The following is a 20,225-nucleotide window of genomic DNA, read 5'->3' on the forward strand; positions in this document are numbered from 1 at the left end:
GGCTATGTGTGGAGGACTGGCGGTCTCGGGGCTATGTGCGGAGGACTGGCGGTCTCGGGGCTATGTGCGGAGTACTGGTGGTCTGATGTGCGGAGGACTGGCGGTCTCATACGCGGAGTACTGGCGGTCTGATGCGTGGAGGACTGGCGGTCTCGGGGCTATGTGCGGAGGACTGGCGGTCTCAGGGCTATGTGCGGAGGACTGGCGGTCTCGGGGCTATGTGCGGAGGACTGGCGGTCTCGGGGCTATGTGCGGAGGACTGGCGGTCTGATGTGCGGAGGACTGTCGGCCTCATACGCGGAGTACTGGCGGTCTGATGCGCGGAGGACTGGCGGACTCTGGGCTATGTGCGGAGGACTGGCGGTCTCGGGGCTATGTGCGGAGTACTGGTGGTCTGATGTGCGGAGGACTGGCGGTCTCATACGCGGAGTACTGGTGGTCTGATGCGCGGAGGACTGGCGGTCTCGGGGCTATGTGCGGAGGACTGGCGGTCTGATGTGCAGAGGACTGGCGGTCTCATACGCGGAGTACTGGCGGTCTGATGCGCGGAGGACTGGCGGTCTCGGGGCTATGTGCGGAGGACTGGCGGTATCGGGGCTATGTGCGGAGGACTGGCGGTCTCGGGGCTATGTGCGGAGGACTGGTGGTCTCGGGGCTATGTGCGGAGGACTGGCGGTCTGATGTGCGGAGGACTGGCAGTCTCATACGCGGAGTACTGGCGGTCTGATGCGCGGAGGACTGGCGGTCTCGGGGCTATGTGCGGAGGACTGATGGTCTCGGGGCTATGTGCGGAGTACTGGTGGTCTGATGTGCGGAGGACTGGCGGTCTCATACATGGAGTACTGGCGGTCTGATGCGCGGAGGACTGGCGGTCTTGGGGCTATGTGCGGAGGACTGGCGGTCTGATGTGCGGAGGACTGGCGGTCTCATACATGGAATACTGGCGGTCTGATGCGCGGAGGACTGTCGGTCTTGGGGCTATGTGCGGAGGACTGGCGGTCTCGGGGCTATGTGCAGAGGACTGGCGGTCTCGGGGCTATGTGCGGAGTACTGGTGGTCTGATGTGCGGAGGACTGGCGGTCTCATACGCGGAGTACTGGCAGTCTGATGCGCGGAGGACTGGCGGTCTTGGGGCTATGTGCGGAGGACTGGCGGTCTCGGGGCTATGTGCGGAGGACTGGCGGTCTTGGGGCTATGTGCGGAGGACTGGCGGTCTCGGGGCTATGTGCGGAGGACTGGCGGTCTCGGGGCTATGTGCGGAGGACTGGCGGTCTCGGGGCTATGTGCGGAGGACTGGCGGTCTCATACGCGGAGTACTGGCGGTCTGATGTGCGGAGGACTGGCGGTCTCGGGGCTATGTGCGGAGGACTGGCGGTCTCGGGGCTATGTGCGGAGGACTGGCGGTCTCGGGGCTATGTGCGGAGGACTGGTGGTCTGATGTGCGGAGGACTGGTGGTCTGATGTGCGGAGGACTGGCGGTCTGATGTGCGGAGGACTGGCGGTCTCATACGCGGAGTACTGGCAGTCTGATGCGCGGAGGACTGGCGGTCTCGGGGCTATGTGCGGAGGACTGGTGGTCTCGGGCTATGTGCGGAATACTGGCGGTCTGATGTGCGGAGGACTGGCGGTCTCGGGGCTATGTGCGGAGGACTGGCGGTCTCGGGGCTATGTGCGGAGTACTGGTGGTCTGATGTGCGGAGGACTGGCGGTCTCATACGCGGAGTACTGGCGGTCTGATGCGTGGAGGACTGGCGGTCTCGGGGCTATGTGCGGAGGACTGGCGGTCTCGGGGCTATGTGCGGAGGACTGGCGGTCTGATGCGCGTAGGACTGGCGGTCTCATACGCGGAGAACTGGCGGTCTGATGCGCGGAGGACTGGTGGTCTCGGGGCTATGTGCGGAGGACTGGCGGTCTCGGGGCTATGTGCAGAGGACTGGCGGTCTCGGGGCTATGTACGGAGGACTGGCGGTCTCGGGGCTATGTGCGGAGGACTGGCGGTCTCAGGGCTATGTGCGGAGGACTGGCGGTCTCGGGGCTATGTGCGGAGGACTGGCAGTCTCGGGGCTATGTGCAGAGGACTGGCGGTCTGATGTGCGGAGGACTGGCGGTCTCATACGCGGAGTACTGGTGGTCTGATGCGCGGAGGACTGGCGGTCTCGGGGCTATGTGCGGAGGACTGGCGGTCTCGGGGCTATGTGCGGAGTACTGGTGGTCTGATGTGCGGAGGACTGGCGGTCTCATAAGCGGAGTACTGGCGGTCTGATGCGCGGAGGACTGGCGGTCTCAGGGCTATGTGCAGAGGACTGGCTGTCTCGGGGCTATGTGCGGAGGACTGGCGGTCTCGGGGCTATGTGCGGAGTACTGGTGGTCTGATGTGCGGAGGACTGGCGGTCTCATACGCGGAGTACTGGAGGTCTGATGCGCGGAGGACTGGCGGTCTCGGGGCTACGTGCGCAGGACTGGCGGTCTCGGGGCTATGTGCGGAGGACTGGCGGTCTCGGGGCTATGTGCGGAGGACTGGCGGTCTCGGGGCTATGTGCGGAGGACTGGCGGTCTGATGTGCGGAGGACTGGCGGTCTCATACGCGGAGTACTGGCGGTCTGATGCGCGGAGGACTGGCGGTCTCGGGGCTATGTGCGGAGGACTGGCGGTCTCGGGGCTATGTGCGGAGGACTGGCGGTCTCGGGGCTATGTGCGGAGGACTGGCGGTCTGATGTGCGGAGGACAGGCGGTCTCATACGCGGAGTACTGGCGGTCTGATGTGCGGAGGACTGGCAGTCTCGGGGCTATGTGCGGAGTACTGGTGGTCTGATGTGCGGAGGACTGGCGGTCTGATGCACAGAAGACTGGCGGTCTCGGGGCTATGTGCGGAGGACTGGCAGTCTCGGGGCTATGTGCGGAGGACTGGCGGTCTTGGGGCTATGTGCGGAGGACTGGCGGTCTCGGGGCTATGTGCGGAGGACTGGCAGTCTGATGTGCGGAGGACTGGCGGTCTCATACTCGGAGTACTGGCGGTCTGATGCACAGAAGACTGGCGGTCTCGGGGCTATGTGCGGAGGACTGGCAGTCTCGGGGCTATGTGCGGAGGACTGGCGGTCTTGGGGCTATGTGCGGAGGACTGGCGGTCTCGGGGCTATGTGCGGAGGACTGGCAGTCTGATGTGCGGAGGACTGGCGGTCTCATAGGCGGAGTACTGGCGGTCTGATGTGCGGAGGACTGGCGGTCTCGGGGCTATGTGCGGAGGACTGGCGGTCTCGGGGCTATGTGCGGAGTACTGGTGGTCTGATGTGCGGAGGACTGGCAGTCTCATACGCGGAGTACTGGCGGTCTGATGCACGGAGGACTGGCGGTCTCGGGGCTATGTGCAGAGGACTGGCGGTCTCGGATCTATGTGCGGAGGACTGGCGGTCTCGGGGCTATGTGCGGAGGACTGGCGGTCTCGGGGCTATGTGCGGAGTACTGGCGGTCTGATGTGCGGAGGACTGGCGGTCTCATACGCGGAGTACTGGCGGTCTGATGCGCAGAAGACTGGCGGTCTCGGGGCTATGTGCGGAGGACTGGCGGTCTCGGGGCTATGTGCGGAGTACTGGTGGTCTGATGTGCGGAGGACTGGCGGTCTCATACACGGAGTACTGGCGGTCTGATGCGCGGAGGACTGGCGGTCTCGGGGCTATGTGCGGAGGACTGGCGGTCTCGGGGCTATGTGCGGAGTACTGGTGGTCTGATGTGCGGAGGACTGGCGGTCTCATACGCGGAGTACTGGCGGTCTGATGCGTGGAGGACTGGCGGTCTCGGGGCTATGTGCGGAGGACTGGCGGTCTCAGGGCTATGTGCGGAGGACTGGCGGTCTCGGGGCTATGTGCGGAGGACTGGCGGTCTCGGGGCTATGTGCGGAGGACTGGCGGTCTGATGTGCGGAGGACTGTCGGCCTCATACGCGGAGTACTGGCGGTCTGATGCGCGGAGGACTGGCGGACTCGGGGCTATGTGCGGAGGACTGGCGGTCTCGGGGCTATGTGCGGAGTACTGGTGGTCTGATGTGCGGAGGACTGGCGGTCTCATACGCGGAGTACTGGTGGTCTGATGCGCGGAGGACTGGCGGTCTCGGGGCTATGTGCGGAGGACTGGCGGTCTGATGTGCAGAGGACTGGCGGTCTCATACGCGGAGTACTGGCGGTCTGATGCGCGGAGGACTGGCGGTCTCGGGGCTATGTGCGGAGGACTGGCGGTATCGGGGCTATGTGCGGAGGACTGGCGGTCTCGGGGCTATGTGCGGAGGACTGGTGGTCTCGGGGCTATGTGCGGAGGACTGGCGGTCTGATGTGCGGAGGACTGGCAGTCTCATACGCGGAGTACTGGCGGTCTGATGCGCGGAGGACTGGCGGTCTCGGGGCTATGTGCGGAGGACTGATGGTCTCGGGGCTATGTGCGGAGTACTGGTGGTCTGATGTGCGGAGGACTGGCGGTCTCATACATGGAGTACTGGCGGTCTGATGCGCGGAGGACTGGCGGTCTTGGGGCTATGTGCGGAGGACTGGCGGTCTGATGTGCGGAGGACTGGCGGTCTCATACATGGAGTACTGGCGGTCTGATGCGCGGAGGACTGTCGGTCTTGGGGCTATGTGCGGAGGACTGGCGGTCTCGGGGCTATGTGCAGAGGACTGGCGGTCTCGGGGCTATGTGCGGAGTACTGGTGGTCTGATGTGCGGAGGACTGGCGGTCTCATACGCGGAGTACTGGCAGTCTGATGCGCGGAGGACTGGCGGTCTTGGGGCTATGTGCGGAGGACTGGCGGTCTCGGGGCTATGTGCGGAGGACTGGCGGTCTTGGGGCTATGTGCGGAGGACTGGCGGTCTCGGGGCTATGTGCGGAGGACTGGCGGTCTCGGGGCTATGTGCGGAGGACTGGCGGTCTCGGGGCTATGTGCGGAGGACTGGCGGTCTCATACGCGGAGTACTGGCGGTCTGATGTGCGGAGGACTGGCGGTCTCGGGGCTATGTGCGGAGGACTGGCGGTCTCGGGGCTATGTGCGGAGGACTGGCGGTCTCGGGGCTATGTGCGGAGGACTGGTGGTCTGATGTGCGGAGGACTGGTGGTCTGATGTGCGGAGGACTGGCGGTCTGATGTGCGGAGGACTGGCGGTCTCATACGCGGAGTACTGGCAGTCTGATGCGCGGAGGACTGGCGGTCTCGGGGCTATGTGCGGAGGACTGGTGGTCTCGGGCTATGTGCGGAATACTGGCGGTCTGATGTGTGGAGGACTGGCGGTCTCGGGGCTATGTGCGGAGGACTGGCGGTCTCGGGGCTATGTGCGGAGTACTGGTGGTCTGATGTGCGGAGGACTGGCGGTCTCATACGCGGAGTACTGGCGGTCTGATGTGTGGAGGACTGGCGGTCTCGGGGCTATGTGCGGAGGACTGGCGGTCTCGGGGCTATGTGCGGAGGACTGGCGGTCTCGGGGCTATGTGTGGAGGACTGGCGGTATCGGGGCTATGTGCGGAGGACTGGCAGTCTCGGGGCTATGTGTGGAGTACTGGTGGTCTGATGTGCGGAGGACTGGCGGTCTCATACGCGGAGTACTGGCGGTCTGATGCGCGGAGGACTGGCGGTCTCGGGGCTATGTGCGGAGGACTGGCGGTCTCAGGGCTATGTGCGGAGGACTGGCGGTCTCGGGGCTATGTGCGGAGGACTGGCGGTCTGATGTGCGGAGGACTGGCGGTCTCATACGCGGAGTACTGGCGGTCTGATGCGCGGAGGACTGGCGGTCTCGGGGCTATGTGCGGAGGACTGGCGGTCTCGGGGCTATGTGCGGAGTACTGGTGGTCTGATGTGCGGAGGACTGGCGGTCTCATACGCGGAGTACTGGCGGTCTGATGTGCGGAGGACTGGCGGTCTCGGGGCTATGTGCGGAGGACTGGCGGTCTCGGGGCTATGTGCGGAGGACTGGCGGTCTCGGGGCTATGTGCGGAGGACTGGTGGTCTGGTGTGCGGAGGACTGGCGGTCTCATACGCGGAGTACTGGCGGTCTGATGCGCGGATGACTGGTGGTCTCGGGGCTATGTGCGGAGGACTGGCGGTCTCGGGGCTATGTGCGGAGTACTGGTGGTCTGATGTGCGGAGGACTGGCGGTCTCATACGCGGAGTACTGGCGGTCTGATGCGCGGAGGACTGGCGGTCTCGGGGCTATGTGCGGAGGACTGGCGGTCTCGGGGCTATGTGCGGAGGACTGGCGGTCTCGGGGCTATGTGCGGAGGACTGGAGGTCTCGGGGCTATGTGCGGAGGACTGGCGGTCTCGGGGCTATGTGCGGAGGACTGGCGGTCTGATGTGCGGAGGACTGGCGGTCTCATACGCGGAGTACTGGCGGTCTGATGCGCGGAGGACTGGCGGTCTCGGGGCTATGTGCGGAGGACTGGCGGTCTTAGGGCTATGTGCGGAGGACTGGCGGTCTGATGTGCGGAGGACTGGCGGTCTCATACGCGGAGTACTGGCGGTCTGATACGCGGAGGACTGGCGGTCTCAGGGCTATGTGTGGAGGACTGGCGGTCTCGGGGCTATGTGCGGAGGACTGGCGGTCTCGGGGCTATGTGCGGAGTACTGGTGGTCTGATGTGCGGAGGACTGGCGGTCTCATACGCGGAGTACTGGCGGTCTGATGCGTGGAGGACTGGCGGTCTCGGGGCTATGTGCGGAGGACTGGCGGTCTCAGGGCTATGTGCGGAGGACTGGCGGTCTCGGGGCTATGTGCGGAGGACTGGCGGTCTCGGGGCTATGTGCGGAGGACTGGCGGTCTGATGTGCAGAGGACTGGCGGTCTCATACGCGGAGTACTGGCGGTCTGATGCGCGGAGGACTGGCGGTCTCGGGGCTATGTGCGGAGGACTGGCGGTATCGGGGCTATGTGCGGAGGACTGGCGGTCTCGGGGCTATGTGCGGAGGACTGGTGGTCTCGGGGCTATGTGCGGAGGACTGGCGGTCTGATGTGCGGAGGACTGGCAGTCTCATACGCGGAGTACTGGCGGTCTGATGCGCGGAGGACTGGCGGTCTCGGGGCTATGTGCGGAGGACTGATGGTCTCGGGGCTATGTGCGGAGTACTGGTGGTCGGAGGACTGGCGGTCTCATACATGGAGTACTGGCGGTCTGATGCGCGGAGGACTGGCGGTCTTGGGGCTATGTGCGGAGGACTGGCGGTCTGATGTGCGGAGGACTGGCGGTCTCATACATGGAGTACTGGCGGTCTGATGCGCGGAGGACTGTCGGTCTTGGGGCTATGTGCGGAGGACTGGCGGTCTCGGGGCTATGTGCAGAGGACTGGCGGTCTCGGGGCTATGTGCGGAGGACTGGCGGTCTGATGTGCGGAGGACTGGCGGTCTCATACGCGGAGTACTGGCGGTCTGATGCGCGGAGGACTGGCGGTCTCGGGGCTGTGTGCGGAGGACTGGCGGTCTCGGGGCTATGTGCGGAGGACTGGCGGTCTCGGGGCTATGTGCGGAGGACTGGCGGTCTCGGGGCTATGTGCGGAGGAATGGCGGTCTGATGTGTGGAAGACTGGCGGTCTCATACGCGGAGTACTGGCCGTCTGATGCGCGGAGGACTGGCGGTCTCGGGGCTATGTGCGGAGGACTAGCGGTCTCGGGGCTATGTGCGGAGTACTGGTGGTCTGATGTGCGGAGGACTGGCGGTCTCATACGCGGAGTACTGGCGGTCTGATGTGTGGAGGACTGGCGGTCTCGGGGCTGTGTGTGGAGGACTGGCGGTCTCGGGGCTATGTGCGGAGTACTGGTGGTCTGATGTGCGGAGGACTGGCGGTCTCATACGCGGAGTACTGGCGGTCTGATGCGCGGAGGACTGGCTGTCTCAGGGCTATGTGTGGAGGACTGGCGGTCTCGGGGCTATGTGCGGAGGACTGGCGGTCTCGGGGCTATGTGCGGAGGACTGGCGGTCTGATGTGCGGAGGACTGGCGGTCTCATATGCGGAGTACTGGCAGTCTGATGCGCGGAGGACTGGCGGTCTCGGGGCTATGTGCGGAGGACTGGCGGTCTCGGGGCTATGTGCGGAGTACTGGTGGTCTGATGTTCGGAGGACTGGCGGTCTCATACGCGGAGTACTGGCGGTCTGATGCGCGGAGGACTGGCGGTCTCGGGGCTATGTGCGGAGGACTGGCGGTCTCGGGGCTATGTGCGGAGGACTGGCGGTCTCGGGGCTATGTGCGGAGGACTGGCGGTCTGATGTGCGGAGGACTGGCGGTCTCATACGCGGAGTACTGGCGGTCTGATGTGCGGAGGACTGGCGGTCTCGGGGCTATGTGCGGAAGACTGGCGGTCTCGGGGCTATGTGCGGAGTACTGGTGGTCTGATGTGCGGAGGACTGGTGGTCTCCTACGCAGAGTACTGGCGGTCTGATGCGCGGATGACTGGCGGTCTCGGGGCTATGTGCGGAGGACTGGCGGTCTCGGGGCTATGTGCGGAGGACTGGCGGTCTCGGGGCTATGTGCGGAGGACTGGCGGTCTCGGGGCTATGTGCGGAGGACTGGCGGTCTCGGGGCTATGTGCGGAGTACTGGTGGTCTGATGTGCGGAGGACTGGCGGTCTCATACGCGGAGTACTGGCGGTCTGATGCGCGGAGGACTGGCGGTCTCGTGGCAATGTGCGGAGGACTGGCGGTCTCGGGGCTATGTGCGGAGGACTGGCGGTCTCGGGCTATGTGCGGAGGACTGGCGGTCTCGGGGCTATGTGCGGAGGACTGGCGGTCTCGGGGCTATGTGCGGAGGACTGGCGGTCTGATGTGCGGAGGACTGGCGGTCTCATACGCGGAGTACTGGCGGTCTGATGCACGGAGGACTGGCAGTCTCGGGGCTATGTGCGGAGGACTGGCGGTCTTGGGGCTATGTGCGGAGTACTGGTGGTCTGATGTGCAGAGGACTGGCGGTCTCATACGCGGAGTACTGGCGGTCTGATGCGCGGAGGACTTGCGGTCTCGGGGCTATGTGCGGAGTACTGGTGGTCTGATGTGCGGAGGACTGGCGGTCTCGGGGCTATGTGTGGAGGACTGGCGGTCTGATGTGCGGAGGACTGGCGGTCTCATACGCTGAGTACTGGCGGTCTGATGCGCGGAGGACTGGCGGTCTCGGGGCTATGTGTGGGGGACTGGCGGTCTCGGGGCTATGTGCGGAGGACTGGCGGTCTGATGCGCGGAGGACTGGCGGTCTCGTGGCTATGTGCGGAGGACTAGCGGTCTTGGGGCTATGTGCGGAGGACTGGCGATCTGATGTGCGGAGGACTGGCGGTCTCATACGCAGAGTACTGGCGGTCTGATGCGCGGAGGACTGGCGGTCTCGGGGCTATGTGCGGAGGACTGGCGGTCTCGGGGCTATGTGCGGAGGACTGGCGGTCTCATACGCGGAGTACTGGCGGTCTGATGCGCGGAGGACTGGCGGTCTCGGGGCTATGTGCGGAGGACTGGCGGTCTCGGGGCTATGTGCGGAGTACTGGTGGTCTGATGTGCGGAGGACTGGCGGTCTCATACGCGGAGTACTGGCGGTCTGATGCGCGGAGGACTGGCGGTCTCGGGGCTATGTGCGGAGGACTGGCGGTCTCGGGGCTATGTGCGGAGGACTGGCGGTCTGATGTGCGGAGGACTGGCGGTCTCATACGCGGAGTACTGGTGGTCTGATGCGCGGAGGACTGGCGGTCTCGGGGCTATGTGCGGAGGACTGGTGGTCTGATGTGCGGAGGACTGGCGGTCTCATACGCGGAGTACTGGCGGTCTGATGTGCGGAGGACTGGCGGTCTCGGGGCTATGTGCGGAGGACTGGCGGTCTCGGGGCTATGTGCGGAGGACTGGCGGTCTCGGGGCTATGTGTGGAGGACTGGCAGTCTGATGTGCGGAGGACTGGCGGTCTCATACGCTGAGTACTGGCGGTCTGATGCACGGAGGACTGGCTGTCTCGGGGCTATGTGTGGAGGACTGGCGGTCTCGGGGCTATGTGCGGAGGACTGGCGGTCTCGGGGCTATGTGTGGAGTACTGGTGGTCTGATGTGCGGAGGACTGGCGGTCTCATACGCGGAGTACTGGCGGTCTGATACGCGGAGGACTGGCGGTCTCGGGGCTATGTGCGGAGGACTGGCGGTCTCAGGGCTATGTGCGGAGGACTGGCGGTCTCGGGGCTATGTGCGGAGGACTGGCGGTCTGATGTGCGGAGGACTGGCGGTCTCATACACGGAGTACTGGCGGTCTGATGCGCGGAGGACTGGCGGTCTCGGGGCTATGTGCGGAGGACTGGCGGTCTCGGGGCTATGTGCGGAGTACTGGTGGTCTGATGTGCGGAGGACTGGCGGTCTCATACGCGGAGTACTGGCGGTCTGATGTGCGGAGGACTGGCGGTCTCGGGGCTATGTGCGGAGTACTGGTGGTCTGATGTGCGGAGGACTGGCGGTCTCATAAGCGGAGTACTGGCGGTCTGATGCGCGGAGGACTGGCGGTCTCAGGGCTATGTGCGGAGGACTGGCTGTCTCGGGGCTATGTGCGGAGGACTGGCGGTCTCGGGGCTATGTGCGGAGTACTGGTGGTCTGATGTGCGGAGGACTGGCGGTCTCATACGCGGAGTACTGGCGGTCTGATGTGCGGAGGACTGGCGGTCTCGGGGCTATGTGCGGAGGACTGGCGGTCTCGGGGCTATGTGCGGAGGACTGGCGGTCTCGGGGCTATGTGCGGAGGACTGGCGGTCTCGGGGCTATGTGCGGAGTACTGGTGGTCTGATGTGCGGAGGACTGGCGGTCTCATACGCGGAGTACTGGCGGTCTGATGCGCGGAGGACTGGCGGTCTCGTGGCAATGTGCGGAGGACTGGCGGTCTCGGGGCTATGTGCGGAGGACTGGCGGTCTCGGGCTATGTGCGGAGGACTGGCGGTCTCGGGGCTATGTGCGGAGGACTGGCGGTCTCGGGGCTATGTGCGGAGGACTGGCGGTCTGATGTGCGGAGGACTGGCGGTCTCATACGCGGAGTACTGGCGGTCTGATGCACGGAGGACTGGCAGTCTCGGGGCTATGTGCGGAGGACTGGCGGTCTTGGGGCTATGTGCGGAGTACTGGTGGTCTGATGTGCAGAGGACTGGCGGTCTCATACGCGGAGTACTGGCGGTCTGATGCGCGGAGGACTTGCGGTCTCGGGGCTATGTGCGGAGTACTGGTGGTCTGATGTGCGGAGGACTGGCGGTCTCGGGGCTATGTGTGGAGGACTGGCGGTCTGATGTGCGGAGGACTGGCGGTCTCATACGCTGAGTACTGGCGGTCTGATGCGCGGAGGACTGGCGGTCTCGGGGCTATGTGTGGGGGACTGGCGGTCTCGGGGCTATGTGCGGAGGACTGGCGGTCTGATGCGCGGAGGACTGGCGGTCTCGTGGCTATGTGCGGAGGACTAGCGGTCTTGGGGCTATGTGCGGAGGACTGGCGATCTGATGTGCGGAGGACTGGCGGTCTCATACGCAGAGTACTGGCGGTCTGATGCGCGGAGGACTGGCGGTCTCGGGGCTATGTGCGGAGGACTGGCGGTCTCGGGGCTATGTGTGGAGGACTGGCGGTCTCATACGCGGAGTACTGGCGGTCTGATGCGCGGAGGACTGGCGGTCTCGGGGCTATGTGCGGAGGACTGGCGGTCTCGGGGCTATGTGCGGAGTACTGGTGGTCTGATGTGCGGAGGACTGGCGGTCTCATACGCGGAGTACTGGCGGTCTGATGCGCGGAGGACTGGCGGTCTCGGGGCTATGTGCGGAGGACTGGCGGTCTCGGGGCTATGTGCGGAGGACTGGCGGTCTGATGTGCGGAGGACTGGCGGTCTCATACGCGGAGTACTGGTGGTCTGATGCGCGGAGGACTGGCGGTCTCGGGGCTATGTGCGGAGGACTGGTGGTCTGATGTGCGGAGGACTGGCGGTCTCATACGCGGAGTACTGGCGGTCTGATGTGCGGAGGACTGGCGGTCTCGGGGCTATGTGCGGAGGACTGGCGGTCTCGGGGCTATGTGCGGAGGACTGGCGGTCTCGGGGCTATGTGTGGAGGACTGGCAGTCTGATGTGCGGAGGACTGGCGGTCTCATACGCTGAGTACTGGCGGTCTGATGCACGGAGGACTGGCTGTCTCGGGGCTATGTGTGGAGGACTGGCGGTCTCGGGGCTATGTGCGGAGGACTGGCGGTCTCGGGGCTATGTGTGGAGTACTGGTGGTCTGATGTGCGGAGGACTGGCGGTCTCATACGCGGAGTACTGGCGGTCTGATACGCGGAGGACTGGCGGTCTCGGGGCTATGTGCGGAGGACTGGCGGTCTCAGGGCTATGTGCGGAGGACTGGCGGTCTCGGGGCTATGTGCGGAGGACTGGCGGTCTGATGTGCGGAGGACTGGCGGTCTCATACACGGAGTACTGGCGGTCTGATGCGCGGAGGACTGGCGGTCTCGGGGCTATGTGCGGAGGACTGGCGGTCTCGGGGCTATGTGCGGAGTACTGGTGGTCTGATGTGCGGAGGACTGGCGGTCTCATACGCGGAGTACTGGCGGTCTGATGTGCGGAGGACTGGCGGTCTCGGGGCTATGTGCGGAGTACTGGTGGTCTGATGTGCGGAGGACTGGCGGTCTCATAAGCGGAGTACTGGCGGTCTGATGCGCGGAGGACTGGCGGTCTCAGGGCTATGTGCGGAGGACTGGCTGTCTCGGGGCTATGTGCGGAGGACTGGCGGTCTCGGGGCTATGTGCGGAGTACTGGTGGTCTGATGTGCGGAGGACTGGCGGTCTCATACGCGGAGTACTGGCGGTCTGATGTGCGGAGGACTGGCGGTCTCGGGGCTATGTGCGGAGGACTGGCGGTCTCGGGGCTATGTGCGGAGGACTGGCGGTCTCGGGGCTATGTGCGGAGGACTGGCGGTCTCGGGGCTATGTGCGGAGGACTGGCGGTCTGATGTGCGGAGGACTGGCGGTCTCATACGCGGAGTACTGGCGGTCTGATGCGCGGAGGACTGGCGGTCTCGGGGCTATGTGCGGAGGACTGGCGGTCTCGGGGCTATGTGCGGAGTACTGGTGGTCTTATGTGCGGAGGACTGGCGGTCTCATACGCGGAGTACTGGCGGTCTGATGCACGGAGGACTGGCGGTCTCGGGGCTATGTGCGGAGGACTGGCGGTCTCGGGGCTATGTGCGGAGGACTGGCGGTCTCGGGGCTATGTGCGGAGGACTGGCGGTCTGATGTGCGGAGGACTGGCGGTCTCATACGCGGAGTACTGGCGGTCTGATGCGCGGAGGACTGGCGGTCTCGGGGCTATGTGCTGAGGACTGGCGGTCTCGGGGCTATGTGCGGAGGACTGGCGGTCTCGGGGTTATGTGCGGAGGACTGGCGGTCTCGGGGCTATGTGCGGAGGACTGGCGGTCTGATATGCGGAGGACAGGCGGTGTCATACGCGGAGTACTGGTGGTCTGATGCGCGGAGGACTGGCGGTCTCGGGGCTATGTGCGGAGGACTGGCGGTCTCGGGGCTATGTGCGGAGTACTGGTGGTCTGATGTGCGGAGGACTGGCGGTCTCATACTCGGAGTACTGGCGGTCTGATGCACGGAAGACTGGCGGTCTCGGGGCTATGTGCGGAGGACTGGCGGTCTCGGGGCTATGTGCGGAGGACTGGCGGTCTCGGGGCTATGTGCGGAGGACTGGCAGTCTGATGTGCGGAGGACTGGCGGTCTCATACGCGGAGTACTGGCGGTCTGATGCGCGGAGGACTGGCGGTCTCGGGGCTATGTGCGGAGGACTGGCGGTCTCGGGGCTATGTGCGGAGGACTGGCGGTCTCGGGGCTATGTGCGGAGGACTGGCAGTCTGATGTGCGGAGGACTGGCGGTCTCATAGGCGGAGTACTGGCGGTCTGATGTGCGGAGGACTGGCGGTCTCGGGGCTATGTGCGGAGGACTGGCGGTCTCGGGGCTATGTGCGGAGTACTGGTGGTCTGATGTGCGGAGGACTGGCGGTCTCATACGCGGAGTACTGGCGGTCTGATGCACGGAGGACTGGCGGTCTCGGGGCTATGTGCAGAGGACTGGCGGTCTCGGGGCTATGTGCGGAGGACTGGTGGTCTCGGGGCTATGTGCGGAGGACTGGCGGTCTCGGGGCTATGTGCGGAGTACTGGCGGTCTGATGTGCGGAGGACTGGTGGTCTCATACGCGGAGTACTGGCGGTCTGATGCGCAGAAGACTGGCGGTCTCGGGGCTATGTGCGGAGGACTGGCGGTCTCGGGGCTATGTGCGGAGTACTGGTGGTCTGATGTGCGGAGGACTGGCGGTCTCATACACGGAGTACTGGCGGTCTGATGCGCGGAGGACTGGCGGTCTCGGGGCTATGTGCGGAGGACTGGCGGTCTCGGGGCTATGTGCGGAGGACTGGCGGTCTCGGGGCTATGTGCGGAGGACTGGCGGTCTGATGTGCGGAGGACTGGCGGTCTCATACGCGGAGTACTGGCGGTCTGATGCGCGGAGGACTGGCGGTCTCGGGGCTATGTGCGGAGGACTGGCGGTCTCGGGGCTATGTGCGGAGTACTGGTGGTCTGATGTGCGGAGGACTGGCGGTCTCATACGTGGAGTACTGGCGGTCTGATGCGCGGAGGACTGGCGGTCTCGGGGCTATGTGCGGAGGACTGGCGGCCTCGGGGCTATGTGCGGAGGACTGGCGGTCTCTGGGCTATGTGCGGAGGACTGGCGGTCTCGGGGCTATGTGCGGAGGACTGGCGGTCTGATGTGCGGAGGACTGGCGGTCTCATACGCGGAGTACTGGCGGTCTGATGTGCGGAGGACTGGCGGTCTCGGGGCTATGTGCGGAGTATTGGTTGTCTGATGTGCGGAGGACTGGCGGTCTCATACGCTGAGTACTGGCGGTCTGATGCGCGGAGGACTGGCGGTCTTGGGGCTATGTGCGGAGGACTGGCGGTCTCGGGGCTATGTGCGGAGGACTGGCGGTCTCGGGGCTATGTGCGGAGGACTGGCGGTCTCGGGGCTATGTGCGGAGGACTGGCGGTCTCATACGCGGAGTACTGGCGGTCTGATGTGCGGAGGACTGGCGGTCTCGGGGCTATGTGCGGAGGACTGGCGGTCTCGGGGCTATGTGCGGAGGACTGGCGGTCTCGGGGCTATGTGCGGAGGACTGGCAGTCTGATGTGCGGAGGACTGGCGGTCTCATACGCGGAGTACTGGCGGTCTGATGCGCGGAGGACTGGCGGTCTCGGGGCTATGTGCGGAGGACTGGCGGTCTCGGGGCTATGTGCGGAGGACTGGCGGTCTCGGGGCTATGTGCGGAGGACTGGCAGTCTGATGTGCGGAGGACTGGCGGTCTCATAGGCGGAGTACTGGCGGTCTGATGTGCGGAGGACTGGCGGTCTCGGGGCTATGTGCGGAGGACTGGCGGTCTCGGGGCTATGTGCGGAGTACTGGTGGTCTGATGTGCGGAGGACTGGCGGTCTCATACGCGGAGTACTGGCGGTCTGATGCACGGAGGACTGGCGGTCTCGGGGCTATGTGCAGAGGACTGGCGGTCTCGGGGCTATGTGCGGAGGACTGGTGGTCTCGAGGCTATGTGCGTAGGACTGGCGGTCTCGGGGCTATGTGCGGAGTACTGGCGGTCTGATGTGCGGAGGACTGGCGGTCTCATACGCGGAGTACTGGCGGTCTGATGCGCAGAAGACTGGCGGTCTCGGGGCTATGTGCGGAGGACTGGCGGTCTCGGGGCTATGTGCGGAGTACTGGTGGTCTGATGTGCGGAGGACTGGCGGTCTCATACACGGAGTACTGGCGGTCTGATGCGCGGAGGACTGGCGGTCTCAAAGCTATGTGCGGAGGACTGGCGGTATCGGGGCTATGTGCGGAGGACTGGCGGTCTCGGGGCTATGTGCGGAGTACTGGTGGTCTGATGTGCGGAGGACTGGCGGTCTCATACGCGGAGTACTGGCGGTCTGATGCGTGGAGGACTGGCGGTCTCGGGGCTATGTGCGGAGGACTGGCGGTCTCGGGGCTATGTGTGGAGGACTGGCGGTATCGGGGCTATGTGCGGAGGACTGGCAGTCTCGGGGCTATGTGTGGAGTACTGGTGGTCTGATGTGCGGAGGACTGGCGGTCTCATACGCGGAGTACTGGCGGTCTGATGCGCGGAGGACTGGCGGTCTCGGGGCTATGTGCGGAGGACTGGCGGTCTCAGGGCTATGTGCGGAGGACTGGCGGTCTCGGGGCTATGTGCGGAGGACTGGCGGTCTGATGTGCGGAGGACTGGCGGTCTCATACGCGGAGTACTGGCGGTCTGATGCGCGGAGGACTGGCGGTCTCGGGGCTATGTGCGGAGGACTGGCGGTCTCGGGGCTATGTGCGGAGTACTGGTGGTCTGATGTGCGGAGGACTGGCGGTCTCATACGCGGAGTACTGGCGGTCTGATGTGCGGAGGACTGGCGGTCTCGGGGCTATGTGCGGAGGACTGGCGGTCTCGGGGCTATGTGCGGAGGACTGGCGGTCTTGGGGCTATGTGCGGAGGACTGGTGGTCTGGTGTGCGGAGGACTGGCGGTCTCATACGCGGAGTACTGGCGGTCTGATGCGCGGAGGACTGGCGGTCTCGGGGCTATGTGCGGAGGACTGGCGGTCTCGGGGCTATGTGCGGAGTACTGGTGGTCTGATGTGCGGAGGACTGGCGGTCTCATACGCGGAGTACTGGCGGTCTGATGCGCGGAGGACTGGCGGTCTCGGGGCTATGTGCGGAGGACTGGCGGTCTCGGGGCTATGTGCGGAGGACTGGCGGTCTCGGGGCTATGTGCGGAGGACTGGCGGTCTCGGGGCTATGTGCGGAGGACTGGCGGTCTGATGTGCGGAGGACTGGCGGTCTCATACGCGGAGTACTGGCGGTCTGATGCGCGGAGGACTGGCGGTCTCGGGGCTATGTGCGGAGGACTGGCGGTCTCAGGGCTATGTGCGGAGTACTGGTGGTCTGATGTGCAGAGGACTGGCGGTCTCATACGCGGAGCACTGGCGGTCTGATACGCGGAGGACTGGCGGTCTCAGGGCTATGTGTGGAGGACTGGCGGTCTCGGGGCTATGTGCGGAGGACTGGCGGTCTCGGGGCTATGTGCGGAGTACTGGTGGTCTGATGTGCGGAGGACTGGCGGTCTCATACGCGGAGTACTGGCGGTCTGATGCGTGGAGGACTGGCGGTCTCGGGGCTATGTGCGGAGGACTGGCGGTCTCAGGGCTATGTGCGGAGGACTGGCGGTCTCGGGGCTATGTGCGGAGGACTGGCGGTCTCGGGGCTATGTGCGGAGGACTGGCGGTCTGATGTGCGGAGGACTGTCGGCCTCATACGCGGAGTACTGGCGGTCTGATGCGCGGAGGACTGGCGGACTCTGGGCTATGTGCGGAGGACTGGCGGTCTCGGGGCTATGTGCGGAGTACTGGTGGTCTGATGTGCGGAGGACTGGCGGTCTCATACGCGGAGTACTGGTGGTCTGATGCGCGGAGGACTGGCGGTCTCGGGGCTATGTGCGGAGGACTGGCGGTCTGATGTGCAGAGGACTGGCGGTCTCATACGCGGAGTACTGGCGGTCTGATGCGCGGAGGACTGGCGGTCTCGGGGCTATGTGCGGAGGACTGGCGGTATCGGGGCTATGTGCGGAGGACTGGCGGTCTCGGGGCTATGTGCGGAGGACTGGTGGTCTCGGGGCTATGTGCGGAGGACTGGCGGTCTGATGTGCGGAGGACTGGCAGTCTCATACGCGGAGTACTGGCGGTCTGATGCGCGGAGGACTGGCGGTCTCGGGGCTATGTGCGGAGGACTGATGGTCTCGGGGCTATGTGCGGAGTACTGGTGGTCTGATGTGCGGAGGACTGGCGGTCTCATACATGGAGTACTGGCGGTCTGATGCGCGGAGGACTGGCGGTCTTGGGGCTATGTGCGGAGGACTGGCGGTCTGATGTGCGGAGGACTGGCGGTCTCATACATGGAATACTGGCGGTCTGATGCGCGGAGGACTGTCGGTCTTGGGGCTATGTGCGGAGGACTGGCGGTCTCGGGGCTATGTGCAGAGGACTGGCGGTCTCGGGGCTATGTGCGGAGTACTGGTGGTCTGATGTGCGGAGGACTGGCGGTCTCATACGCGGAGTACTGGCAGTCTGATGCGCGGAGGACTGGCGGTCTTGGGGCTATGTGCGGAGGACTGGCGGTCTCGGGGCTATGTGCGGAGGACTGGCGGTCTTGGGGCTATGTGCGGAGGACTGGCGGTCTCGGGGCTATGTGCGGAGGACTGGCGGTCTCGGGGCTATGTGCGGAGGACTGGCGGTCTCGGGGCTATGTGCGGAGGACTGGCGGTCTCATACGCGGAGTACTGGCGGTCTGATGTGCGGAGGACTGGCGGTCTCGGGGCTATGTGCGGAGGACTGGCGGTCTCGGGGCTATGTGCGGAGGACTGGCGGTCTCGGGGCTATGTGCGGAGGACTGGTGGTCTGATGTGCGGAGGACTGGTGGTCTGATGTGCGGAGGACTGGCGGTCTGATGTGCGGAGGACTGGCGGTCTCATACGCGGAGTACTGGCAGTCTGATGCGCGGAGGACTGGCGGTCTCGGGGCTATGTGCGGAGGACTGGTGGTCTCGGGCTATGTGCGGAATACTGGCGGTCTGATGTGCGGAGGACTGGCGGTCTCGGGGCTATGTGCGGAGGACTGGCGGTCTCGGGGCTATGTGCGGAGTACTGGTGGTCTGATGTGCGGAGGACTGGCGGTCTCATACGCGGAGTACTGGCGGTCTGATGCGTGGAGGACTGGCGGTCTCGGGGCTATGTGCGGAGGACTGGCGGTCTCGGGGCTATGTGCGGAGGACTGGCGGTCTGATGCGCGTAGGACTGGCGGTCTCATACGCGGAGAACTGGCGGTCTGATGCGCGGAGGACTGGTGGTCTCGGGGCTATGTGCGGAGGACTGGCGGTCTCGGGGCTATGTGCAGAGGACTGGCGGTCTCGGGGCTATGTACGGAGGACTGGCGGTCTCGGGGCTATGTGCGGAGGACTGGCGGTCTCAGGGCTATGTGCGGAGGACTGGCGGTCTCGGGGCTATGTGCGGAGGACTGGCAGTCTCGGGGCTATGTGCAGAGGACTGGCGGTCTGATGTGCGGAGGACTGGCGGTCTCATACGCGGAGTACTGGTGGTCTGATGCGCGGAGGACTGGCGGTCTCGGGGCTATGTGCGGAGGACTGGCGGTCTCGGGGCTATGTGCGGAGTACTGGTGGTCTGATGTGCGGAGGACTGGCGGTCTCATAAGCGGAGTACTGGCGGTCTGATGCGCGGAGGACTGGCGGTCTCAGGGCTATGTGCAGAGGACTGGCTGTCTCGGGGCTATGTGCGGAGGACTGGCGGTCTCGGGGCTATGTGCGGAGTACTGGTGGTCTGATGTGCGGAGGACTGGCGGTCTCATACGCGGAGTACTGGAGGTCTGATGCGCGGAGGACTGGCGGTCTCGGGGCTACGTGCGGAGGACTGGCGGTCTCGGGGCTATGTGCGGAGGACTGGCGGTCTCGGGGCTATGTGCGGAGGACTGGCGGTCTCGGGGCTATGTGCGGAGGACTGGCGGTCTGATGTGCGGAGGACTGGCGGTCTCATACGCGGAGTACTGGCGGTCTGATGCGCGGAGGACTGGCGGTCTCGGGGCTATGTGCGGAGGACTGGCGGTCTCGGGGCTATGTGCGGAGGACTGGCGGTCTCGGGGCTATGTGCGGAGGACTGGCGGTCTGATGTGCGGAGGACAGGCGGTCTCATACGCGGAGTACTGGCGGTCTGATGTGCGGAGGACTGGCAGTCTCGGGGCTATGTGCGGAGTACTGGTGGTCTGATGTGCGGAGGACTGGCGGTCTGATGCACAGAAGACTGGCGGTCTCGGGGCTATGTGCGGAGGACTGGCAGTCTCGGGGCTATGTGCGGAGGACTGGCGGTCTTGGGGCTATGTGCGGAGGACTGGCGGTCTCGGGGCTATGTGCGGAGGACTGGCAGTCTGATGTGCGGAGGACTGGCGGTCTCATACTCGGAGTACTGGCGGTCTGATGCACAGAAGACTGGCGGTCTCGGGGCTATGTGCGGAGGACTGGCAGTCTCGGGGCTATGTGCGGAGGACTGGCGGTCTTGGGGCTATGTGCGGAGGACTGGCGGTCTCGGGGCTATGTGCGGAGGACTGGCAGTCTGATGTGCGG

This window comes from Lissotriton helveticus, chromosome 9 (assembly GCF_964261635.1).
Source record: "Lissotriton helveticus chromosome 9, aLisHel1.1, whole genome shotgun sequence".
Lineage (NCBI taxonomy): Eukaryota > Metazoa > Chordata > Amphibia > Caudata > Salamandridae > Lissotriton > Lissotriton helveticus.